The sequence below is a fragment of the Adelges cooleyi genome, unplaced genomic scaffold (assembly GCF_023614345.1).
Source record: "Adelges cooleyi isolate 19-005CV unplaced genomic scaffold, UGA_ACOO_1.1 ACOO_flye_CR_arks_rails_tigmint_CR_PRNA_108, whole genome shotgun sequence".
NCBI classification, from domain to species: Eukaryota; Metazoa; Arthropoda; class Insecta; order Hemiptera; family Adelgidae; genus Adelges; species Adelges cooleyi.
Window position 1 is genome coordinate 6,708,067 of NW_026095761.1, and position 13,033 is coordinate 6,721,099.

General features: G+C 29.4%; 1 protein-coding gene across 6 annotated transcripts in view; it reads left to right on the forward strand.

Moving 5' to 3' along the window:
* LOC126843823 (potassium voltage-gated channel subfamily KQT member 1) overlaps nucleotides 1–13,033 on the forward strand; it is a 120,149-nt gene that overhangs the window by 22,159 nt on the left and 84,957 nt on the right. For 2 of the 6 annotated variants that reach the window (XM_050581651.1, XM_050581670.1), the window contains exon 1: nucleotides 11,123–11,238. The exons of 2 other annotated variants lie outside the window; for them this stretch is intronic. The gene's annotated coding sequence lies outside the window, so the exon portion shown is untranslated. Of the gene's footprint in view, nucleotides 1–11,122; nucleotides 11,239–11,710; nucleotides 11,771–13,033 lie in introns of those variants that run through there. 2 more of the 6 variants (XM_050581668.1, XM_050581666.1) reach the window with 2 other exon arrangements.

A 13,033-nucleotide genomic window follows, 5' to 3' on the forward strand; every position in this document is an offset into this window, starting at 1 on the left:
GAAAATGAATACTACAAAAATGTAATTATTTAATAAAAAAAATATTGGGTATTTTACGTTAAATTGAACACCCAAAACAATTATTGTTTTTGGATTATATTTTACTCAATATTTTTTTAATGTAGGTATTGATATTAAGTATACAAATGAGCGGCGCTATACACAAAAACGGCGACAGATGTTGTGCGGGATTCCCGCCGTCAACAGAGGTACCCTCGTCATAGACTATGGACGGGCGGATGGTAAACTATGACGAGGGTACCTCTGTCGACGGTGGGAATCCCGCATAAAATCTGTCGCCGTTCTTGTGTATAGTATCGCTTATGTGTATATTTTAAAATGCAACTCTTGATCAATATTACTTAATATTTTTGTTGTAACTGGTAGCTACTAACTACATAATATGATCATCATTATCGGCAACATTGTTTTATGATTTGTATTAAAACGCGGTTCAGCGTGTAAAATTGAATAAAAGGAAATTCTCGATTTTTTTTTTCCAACAATTTTTTTGGTCCGAATACAATTATTTGAAAAGAAAATAACGGTTTAAAATGTATTACGGTTGACTTTTTGTACTAAACCGATGGCGTTTGTCCTTAAAAAACGGTACCCCTAGTATTCATGGAAAACCTTTAGTTTACCGGGGAGAGACTTCTAAACGAAACAAGTACAGTGGCGAGCTGTTTCCGCAGCCAAATGTACTTTATACTATATATGTTTTTTTTTATTGTTATGGCTTTTTCGATTTTATTATTATTCTGCTGAGTATTCAAACGCGCCATACTGGTCTCCAGTTTCGACAACGGTCCCTCGTGAGTAGCCTCGTCGAAAAATGTTGGTACCGTCCGTAAAAACGTTTTTGGTTTAAACACTTTGGTCTATTGCAACTGTAGTGGTTAACGAATAACGAGCACAGGCGTGCACACAAGGTAAATCGGTCACTGATGGATCGATGGAACAACAGGGATTCCTAAACGGGTTTTTTGCTCGTTGACGAGATTGCATTCAAACGGTATCGACGTCGTCCAATTGCTGCGAAATGCCTGCAATGCTTATGTTTATGTAATTTTAAAACATCAATTGAAAGTAGTGAAAGTTAAGACGGTTGCTCTTTAAACAAGAATGTTTCATTAATATACTTTTTAACGACCATTTCACATAAAACAACTTTTTACCGTTGATCAGGTGTTAACTCCTTGAATATTTTAAATAACTATAAACGCCTGACATTTACAATTGTTCAAATAAAACACAATATCGACACGCATCTAGGTGACAATGGTTTGTTTAATTTGTTTTTATGTAAGGTCAGTGGAACCAAAAGGATTCATTCAGTACTGCATAATATATTATGCACTATAAGTGTTATTGTACCCTTATAGAGTACTATAATATTTATAGTTCTTAAAAATTTTTGTGATTATGATTTTCAACTGTAATAGTATTTGAATTCTGTATGGTTGTACATATTAAAAAATACCTTTACATTTTTTGCAGCTAAATTCTTGAATAATATAACATTTGTAAAAATTAGTATTTTTTAAATAATCACAGCAATCCCGGTGGAGAATATAAAGAAATTATTTGCATAAACAATTAATGGTCTGTATAATTATGAATTAAATATTTTCCCCTAATAATTCACATTTAAAAATGTGTAGAAATAATAGTTATATTGTTCTAAAATTTAATTAAAACATATAAATTTAGTACGATAGTAGGTTTCTTTTAAGTTTCGATAAATAAACTATTATGTAAAAATAACCAATGATAATATATTTTATCTAAACATTGGCAGTTAAAAACTGTTAAATGTATTTTATACAATGCAAATATAGGTTATTCGCAGGGAAAGAGATTTTCGACTCTGTAGTTTACACTAGACGTATAATAATAATATAACACTATGTTATATAATTATATTGAAGTCTTCTTCGATTCGATTTGACCATAGCTGAGGTACATTAACAAGTAACAATCAGGATTTTGGTTTTCAATAACGAGCTGACTTGCAATAAAGTCGAATCACGGAACACATCTGATGTATACCAATCAAGAGAACACTCTGTCTTATGTCTATATTATGTAGTAAGATGCTTAAGCACTAACATTTCTTTCGAATCCTATAAATAAGCTGGAACAGTGTAACCATAGAGATCATTGAACTGGAGAAAATAACAATATATGTATTATTATTGTATATTGAATTTTTTACCTAACGACGTTGTATCTAACAATCACTTTTTTTTCTTTCGGTTGCATTTTATGAATTACGTCGAATCTAAAATGAGTTATATTTCGTATATAGTAAGATGATAGAACAGAAAATAATAAGAATATTATTACAAATCCTATAACTTATATAATCGTTGACGATAAATTTAAACAAAGCTATAAATTATTTGTTTTGTATTTATTATTATTGAAGACTTCGACAGCTGAAGTTAATGGAATGAAAGCTAAATGTATCCCCAATACATTATTTTATAAGTCGAGTAAAACATTTAGTTGCTCTAGCTTTTTAATTTAATTACAGGTAATTTTATTTTTAGAAAAACTTAATTTTTCAACATAATACAAATATTTTCGAAATGTTTTTAATTATAGTTTGATTTGCTATAAACACGGGAAAAAAAATAGTTGGTCCAACTAAAATTATGGTTAATATAGAGACACAATACATTTCTAGTTGGGATAACTAAATAAATATTTGTGCCAACTATGTATTTATTCTGTGAAGATGCACCAATATGACTTGTGTGCAAGTGATGTTTGTTGTATACAACTTTTTTTGAATATAAACTGTTGAAACAATATAAGTTTATTTGCTTGAAAATGTTACTTAATGTTTAAAATATTAGTTATTTGTGTAGTGAGTAAGTGTTCAATAGATTTTTATACATCTATTGAACACCCACCTTATGTACTACGTTATAATAGGTTGGTATAATTGCATGGACATTATATATAATTTCAACTATATGGTTGTGGGGGGTCCTCCCTCCCTCTGCCCCCGTTGTGTCATACCTAGCCTGCCCGGAAATAGTATCTCGTGTGCGAAACACCGAAAATCATCACTTATTTCCGTCGCTAATAAATCCAAATAGTTTCATTCCGAGCAAAACCCGGGAGAATGAATGATAATCGATTTGCTGACGTTTTGTTTCAACGTTAAACGGAAACACCAAACTAGCGGGATTCATTCGAATAATTGCACATGGAAAGGGATATTCCTGGGAGATTTTATGTACACCTCACAGTGTCTCAGGCCTGTGGCATCCGTCGAATTCGGGCCCGTTAAGTATTGTGACGTGCGCCCCCGACAAAAGCAAATGGGCGTTGGATTATTAATGACACAAATATCCCACACACACACACACACACACACACACACACACTACACATCAGACAGTCGAAGACAGACACACTCAGCGTATGGTAGGCGTATATCGGTTGTGTCGACGACGATACGGTATCGGGTTAATGGAGTCGGTTACGTTTGTAAAAAGATATTTGGCAAACATAGAGCGTTATATTATATGTATATGTATAGAAATAAAAGCAGAGGGTGGAAATAAAGGTTGACTTGGTCGAATTGAAATATAAAAAAAAGAACAAAAATACCGCCGGTTTTACAGTCGACGAGTTTTACCCTTCTCCCATATCTAACGTAGCCAATATTATTACTTATCTATCTATCACCTTGCTGAGCAATCGCTGTGGTGTACCAAGTGAATGTAAAGAACTACAATAATAGTGGTGGCAAAACATTTGAAAATAGCGGTTTAATTAAAAAAAAAACCGACCCAGATAAGCTTTTTTATTGGTATGCATTTAATCTTTAATTTTTTGGTCGAATATAATCTTTTTGTTGGGCCAAAACAAAGAAAGACAAGTAATTATGGATTTGGATTTTTTTTTGTCAAATCTAAATCACTCATAGTTCTCACACATTACAGTCTTGATGTGATATTGTTTATGAGTATTAACCATAAACTATAACCATATGTTTATGAGTATTAACCATTAGATATACAATTTTTTCATAATCATTAGGGAAACGTAAAGAACATATAATATGTTTGTAAGTATAACTGTTAAACAGGAAAGCCCAATATCAGGTAATATCGTTAATGGATAATCCACATTTAAAAAGTTAAATAGCAAACTGTATGTTTAAATAACAAATTATGAGCAGACTGATTTAACAAAAAGTTATGAATGGTCGATAACCAGTCTTAAATAATTACTTCTTGGGTTATTACTTGTTAACGTATTAAGTTATGGGAGAGGTGAAGGATGAGGTATAAAGCATAATTTAATATAACAACGGTTTTATATAAAATTATTTTTGTTGATACGTATAATTATTTTACCAAAAAAAGGTGTTTAATGACATTTTGATCACCCTGTATCTATTTACTCATATTATGTTTGATTCATTTTGGATGAATATTGAGTGAATTGAAATGTTTACCAAAGGCAAGATGTTTTTACGTTGCAACGTGTTTTTATAATCGTTATTCCGACAAAGTGCAAACATTAATAAAACAATCAACGTTTCCCAGCTCGGTGCCGTGTTTTCAGTTATTATCAATGTTTCTGCATTTCGATTTTGATTTTAAATATTTGCGGTGTTTAAGTAGTAACGAAGATAACGGTTTATTATTAAAATGATTTCACTTGCTCCTCCAAATTTTAATTAAACTTCTCGACTTTAATATAGTATCGTTGTCAGTGTTGTATTTCATACAAAATATGTATATTATAAAGTCTGTTATAGGTTTTCAACGGCCGATAAAGATCATTGATAATTATTTTGTAAACTTCTAAATGAACGATTGAACGGTAAATTTTTTAATAAAACCGTATTGATTTTTTTTTTATAGAAGTTTTACTTTTTGTACATAACCTTTTAATCATATTCTTTATAAATTATTGAGTACACTATTTCTTTAAAGATAATATTATAGAGCTATTAAAATAATACAATGTAAAAGTTTTTAATACACTTGTAAAGGATGTACATCATTTAAAAATTCCTGTGGTGTCTGAGCAAAGAAGGATAAGTTGAAATTACTTTTATTCAGATAAGTTTAAGATAAAAATAAGTTGATCAATTTCCTAACTTCGATATGAATTCCAAATAAGTTAGTTCTACTATATTTGGACTTAATTTACGGTTTATCATTACTGAAAACTAAAGTTATAGACCAATTAAGTATTACTAATTATTAATTTTTAACGGTAAAATAAAACAAATTTAATTACGAGTATGTTACAACTTACATGGATTTAGATACAGCTATTTGTTTGATTTATCTATAACGTCATTTGTTAGCTAACTAATAATAACATAAAATAAATTTAAAAATGATCAAATTCAATTTAATTACTTAACATAATTAAAACAAATGTACAGTTTTCTTTCGTTATTTTTATACTATAATGCAGTTTTTTGTTTTAAATTATTTATTATTTTTTTCTAAACCCATAAGCCATAGCAGTTCATGTAATCAAGGATAAATTAAATTTAAATACATAAAACTCAACCTCATTTAAGTAGTTAATTAACTAATTGTGTGGTAAATAGAAAATATTATTCGTTATTATGGAAAATAACACGAAGCGTTCTATTGTGCGCCGTTGCTTGATTAAAATTACTTGATAATTTATAAAAAAATAATTTACAATGACGTGTAAGTTAACTTTTTTTAAAGTTTTTATGTTAAGGGTATTTGTTTTCTAAAAGGAAAAAACGAATGCCTTTATGTTATGTCTATCGGTTTTTTTCTTACCAAGTTCGAAAATATTAAACAACGTATTAAACAGGGGCTTATTACCTGTTTCTATTAGACGACGTATTAAATCAATAATTACGTTAAACATTTTAAGTACACAGTGTCAACTAAAATATAACCTTTATGCTATATATATATATATATATATTCTATACTAGACTACATCAGTACAAAAGAACGCGTTGTGCATGTGCTTGAAGCTTATACGATTGCGTTACGGTATATCAATCGTACATGATAAGTGGGTCAAACAACTGTACAGGCAACAGTAGTAAAAAAATATTGTTTTCCAATGCATATAAAAAAAAATTATAATTTCTAATAATTATTAGAATTTAACGGGATCGATTTAACCATAGACTAAACCTGACATCATCCTGGAACCTGGACACAATTGTGAATGAATGGGTGAAGTTTAGAGTGCATAGGTAAAGGTTGAAATAGTAGTGTTAGAATAGTTGACTTGTGTATTAAAAACTCAAATACAAAAAATAGCAAATTTCAATGGGGCCACTGTTTACAGCATTTCGACATATTTATGTATATCCTTTTGGAATAATTATTTTTGAAAATATTCGAGTAACTTATACTCGAATGATGATTATTTAGATAACGTTTATTCGAATAATGTTAAGTAGTATCTTATAGTATTGTCGAAGATAATGCTATACCGATATCGTTTCTTTCCAGATTCTTTTTCGTACCGTATTTTTACTTTTTTATTTTTTGACATTACTGCAATTGATTCCACAAGCAAAACTCTTACGGGAATGTCACACTTAAGTTAGAATATTGTGAAATACATAATGGTATACTTGAACAAAGATAAATAAAAAACGCACGAATAACGCTGAATATATTCGATTTTATTGTGTTGTTAATTATTTCCAAAACAGACGCTTGAAAGTCGAAAATATGTTTCCCGCATGCAAAAGAGTGATTTTTAAAATTTTACATTAATTATTATCTGTACAAATTAATCTACAAAAAAAAAAAAAGAGCAAACTCAAATACCAAAGTAAACGTCTAGACAAATTATGACTTTGTAAAGGCTTACCTTATTTACAAACGAGTCAGTCGCGTGTTTCAAAGCAATAATTTAGATTTACAAACTGTCAGAAATATCATAGACGGCATGAGTTAGAACATTCTGTCGGTGTATATTATATTCTCTAAAGGTCTGTATCCGACTGTTTGTTTTCGGTTTTAATTGGACTGAAGGTACATAACATATAGTACCTCGTATACACATTAGGAAAATAGTTCTCATTCAAATAACATAATATTAATATTAATACAGTGGCCAATGCAGTCTGTAGTTGTAATATTTTGAGGATGCTGAAAATACTAAAGGTCGGTACCACTATAGACTAAATATATGTATTTAATCTATGATACCACTCAAGACTGTTATTTCCAGTTATAACTGTATTACCAAAGTTCAAAATCCAAAATTGAATTACCATTAAAACGCCATATTATGATAATATAAACTAGAAAAAATCAATAATTCAACCATACCAGTATTGACTGGTTTTGAAAAAAACTTACAAATTAGTAACTAGCAATGATTACTTAAATGCTACACCTAACCCGATTATTGGAGTTTTTCGGCCTATTTTCGTTAAGTCGTTACCGGAAATGTTTAGAAATCTCTCCTGTATTGTTTTACAGTATCCATAGTTATAATTAACCATCAACTCCTAAGATTTTGGTTTTTTATTTGAAAAACCCTATCCTCCCAAGTTCGGGACCCCCTCTATCGTTTGGCGGCTGAAAAACTGGCAAAATGACACTCCTTTTTAAAAATCTCTACACACAAATCTTTAGTCTTACAGATTTTTATTCCTCCGAGAAACAAAAGTTATTTTTAAAATTACAATATCATTGTACCTACCTATTTGTAGTATAAACATATTTTCATGTAGATATAAGTTTTTCTTGTTTGTAATATACCAAGTACTTGTACATAAAATAGTTGAAAACTGTAATGTTAAGCTTATCAATGTTTAATTTCACTAATGTGTTCTTTACGTTTGTTGTAGGATTCACACGCAATCTATGTCTATATCAATAAAACAAGAAAATAATTGATTTAAATTCTGTTTGTACCTCTATTTGGATTTACTTATATTGATTGTACCAATTCCAAATTATAAAAGGATCATTTTGATGTGATAAATTAAATGAAAAATTATAGGGTACAATCAATATGTCGTTGGATAATTAAAAAATACAAATATTAGTGTAATACTTTTTACTAGATTTCTAAGATTATGTTGGTAGTGTGATTTTTTTAAAGAAAAAAATCTTAAAAGACATATTTAGAAAACAAATTGAATCAAATTACCAAATTTTTGTTTGCGTGGCTTTGGTTAAATGCTATTGTATTGAGGAAAATAAAATTCAACTATAACCAATAGCGGTAGTATACCATATGTGTTTGTAATAAAACCTTTCTTTTTAATATTTCAGGTATAGAATGCAATTATAATTTTTAGTTTTTTTCTTATTATGCAAATATATGAAAAGAAATGTTGATAATTAGTATATACTTTTGACGATTCTTTTATGCCAGAAATGCCTTTAGGTGAAGCCTTAAACAAATATATCTTCTGTACATTTTCTTCTCTTTTATTTGCATGATACCTTAGTGCTTTAAAAAAAATACAACATTAACAAGGTGAGATTAAATTTAAAAAGTAATATAATTTTTCAACACTGCGAAATACTTTATCATATTATAATAATAATTACTCTTATTGTCGGCTTATACTGTTTTTAACGAAATTACTTTATAAGATTCATGAAGAACAGTGAAACTAATTGCTTACATTAAACTAAATTTTTTTTAGACCTGATTAACACTCTTAACTCGACTTTAAACACAATTTTGTAATTTTAATGCAACAACTTAGGATATTTTTAATTTTTACATCTAAAAAAATGCTTTAAAGTGCAGGCTGTAGCATGTCAGCAACGTCTATATAATTGCAATAAGTACAATAATAGTTGTAAATCTTAACAGTTATATACATAGTGTTTGTAATTTTTAATGATTACTTATAATAGCAATAGTAAAGTTTAGTGGCACACTCAGTGAAGTTTCATTCGTTGCAAAAAAATGTGTTCGTAAGAAAATAGCGAATAATAAAATTTTGTTGTTGTTAATCAAGTTATATATTTCATATAAAACCAAACAATGCTCGAATGCACAATCTACAAAACATATAAAATAAAAAACATCTAGAATGCCTATGCTTTTTAAATTGTTTAGGGACTGTTAAAAAAAAAATAGAAAAACACAATCGTAGTATCTTCGTTGTTAATTTGTTTTCAACACAACCACAAGACTTTTTATTTTAAGGGATAACTGCGGTCTGCGAGTATAAATCACAGATAAGTCCCATCACTAGAAAATAAAGACAATGCTTTCCCCTAAACCTCCGCCTGCATGTAGCCATCCACGGTATTTCCATTTGCATATACATATTTAGCCTTTGAAAAGATTCGATAAAGCCTAAACAGTCACTGTCTGTGAAATGCAAATAAACCGTAATATATTTCCTATCTTTAAACTTGACAGTCGAATTTGGAATCAATAATCGATCGACCATTCGAGCATAACCGAACATACTAATACATTCAATCAACTTGATATAGGTACCTACCATGTAAAAGAGAGGCTACAATAATAAAAGCGATTAAAATAAACAGCACAAAAAAATATCAATACACAAACTATATTGTTTGCTTAAACTATGTTAATTGCTTGAAAAATATGATTTTTGGACGATGAATAATGTTAATTGTTAATTGTAATATAAATATTTTTTACAAACATGTTATTCGTGTGTTCACCGTCCCTACGGTCTGTCGGTTACAAATCTTAATGAAGTAGATGCATTGCGTTTTAAAACAGTGCAATCGAAATATAAATTTAGTTTTCCAATTTATACGGTAAGTTGATCATCATGGCTTAATCAAAAGGTAGATACACATTGTATAATACGTTAGTTATAAATATGTACTGTGCCATTGTTTTAACGTCTTCATAATTCAAGTATACAATAACAGTTATTATTATTGATATATATATATATATATATATATATTATCTTCTTTGTTCTGTAGACTGTGTGTCGATAATAAGCACAATCCAATTACTGTCAGGTACAATAGAGAGAAAACAGTAAAGCGTCATGTGCATACAGCCATACACAACCCGATAACTTTGTTAATTATTAAACACAAAGTCTAAAAGTTTATATGGTGTACTGCGCTTAGAAAAGAATCGAAGGCTATACAGTTTTTATTTTAACTGGTAATTGATTTTCGAAATACTTACATTAACGATATTTAATTTAATTAACTACGCCATTTATCAGATAGGTCAACGGTCGCTTTGTTATAACTTTTTAAGATTTGACGCGTAACTAAGAAGGCATCTGGTATTGGTTTCACAATGGACAATGTGTTTTGTATTATCTGCTCCTGGTATCTGATATCTTTTAACGCATTTCAAAAACAAACAGAACATTTGAGTTTTAATTAAAATTTCCCAACTGCTATTATTTAAATATTGAAATTAAATTAATAATACTCCAATAGTGTTATTTAAGAAGATTTCCATTAAATATTATTTTTTGCTTATAGACTAAGGTTTATATGATTTATGATGTTAATATCAAACTTAAGCTACACGTTTAGTGTAAACGTATAGTGATATAAATTTATAGTAAGTAACTTTAAATATAGTCACAAATGAAATAAGGCGTTAGTACATTGAGATAAAAACTTCCACTGGTTTAAAAAAGTTATACATTTAAAAGCGACCAAAAATAACTTGAAGACCTTGAGGCAAAATCGATGAAACCCTCAATTTTCTCAATGTGAGAAAACCGATTTTCAGAGTTCCAGTCTAAGTGTTTTTGTATTCCAAAACTTTACAGCCTGATTGTGGTGAAGGGATCAGCGTTTTCGCACGGGAGTCAGTTTCTAATGAAGCTACAAGGTAGTTACGGATATTGGGGATACTTGGTGAAGAGTTAATAATCATAATTCATTTTCCACCACCATGTAGGTTTTATCATTATTGCCTTGTGGTTTTTTTATAAAAATTAAAATAAGCTATGACGTTGGAAGAGTATTAATAATAATTAAGATAAGATATCGTGAATTTTTAAATTGATACTTAGAAAATGAATCAAAGGTGTACTCAAAAAATGTTAACTGTGTCGTATACTTAGTTTTATTTTGAAATTGTTGATAATATTTTTATAGGCAATAAAATCAATCAATGATTTTTGTTTGAACATATAACATGTTTATATTATTCAAGATCTATAACGTTAAATATCTTTCAGGTAATCACAATTGCTGCTCACAATTGAATAGAACACCAAATAAAAAACTCAATAATCGACCAAACACAGTAAGATTTTATATTGAAAATACATATTAATTGTGTCTCTAGTTAACAGAAATTAGTAATTTAAGCTAATTCTATACTGTGTTATGTATGGATTACTTTGATTTACATACATGGAGTATATTTATGATTATTTTTTTAGTAACGTTGACATTACTTAAATATCTAATGCATACTGAAAGCATAAGAAACTGTAAGTGGTAATTTATTCGAACTAACATCATCATTATAGGTAGTCGGTAGAATAATGAGATAACTCATTAACCAAGATATCTGATTTTATTTGGTAAAGCGATAACAGTGTGAGTTATAATTTCTTGACTTCTTATCGTTTTTATATCATCTGTGTCGCACTTGTAGTATATTCGTTTGTAGTTAATGTTTTGTATAATTTTACGGTTTTACTTATTAACAGCTATTTCGCACAAGTGCTATTATATAATAACATATGTACGTATCTAGAAGCGCAGAATATAAAAATAGTTTGTTTTAAATCAAATGGTCGTTTGTAGCAATTATAATTAAAATACTTAAAGTAAGTTTTGAGTTTTAGTCGTAGTATAATTTATATATAACCTATACCCTTAACTTTAATATGACAGTCGATGGAGACGATTATAAAAATTAAGTAAATCGTCTTTTTATAAAAATATGTATTACATAAATAGTACACTAACAACATCAATCTATAAGCTCTAGTAATTCGTGATAATAATATAACATTAACCAATACAGATTTGCTGACTTTCAGTTCGGTGACTTAAAAACTAAAATTACAAACTAATAAATAAAAGATGGTTGTGTGTATTATTGGTGCATTTTAGTAATTGTTCTAGTAATTTTTGGAATATAATCAATAGTTAATTGACTTTTTTTAATTACTTCTCTAGTTATCTCTGAACTGAAGTGGCTCATTTTGGAATTAGGTATATAAATATTTAAATTTTTACCGCATCTCGATGGCATTATTTATTCTTACCCATATGTCAAGACGACAACTATGAGAACAGGGTTGGGACAAATCTCTTCCGTATCAGTATCCGTACGATTTATTTTCTCATAAATATGTATACATGTATAATGCTTAAAAGTATGGCGTTATCATCAGCAGCTCATGCGCGAATAATGGTCGAAAAGGAAGTTTATATTATCTAATAAAAATCTGACGACGATGAAAGCCCCACTGCAATAAAAAAAAAACGCGGCATTTAAATATCACAGGCGACCTTTGCATGTGATGAGTCGTTGTTTTTGTGGGATAAGGACGAGATGGATTTTTTTTTTACTGTGCAGGAATTCGGACGAACGAGCGAGAACGAGAGATGAGTAATATTCAGGTCTTTTTGGCTGTGATGAATGGCTCGTTAAAATATTAATGCGAACGGCGCACCGTTGTGTCTAGGTTGAAATGGTACAGCCAGTGCAGACACAACGCATTAATCGCCGTATGACGATTATATTGTTTCGCGTCAGTGTCAGCTTTTGTTGGAGTTTAGTAAAAGTCGCTGCTCGGTTTTCATTTCAATTGTGTAGGTAGTTGGCTGAAAAGTCGTCCAAGACTACTCCATATTGTTTAAAATAATTTTTTTTAAGGTACCGACGATAAGAATGCCGAGTAGCATAGCTGTTTTTTGCGAGATAAATAAAAAGACGTCTAATGTAAACACTAAATAGTTAAATATATAACTATTTAGTAGACGCCACACAAGTTAACAGTTCAATTTTGTAAATATCTCCGAACATAATATTAATTATTATGTGAACGTGATATTGGCATGAATATTGGCCCCAAGACTTA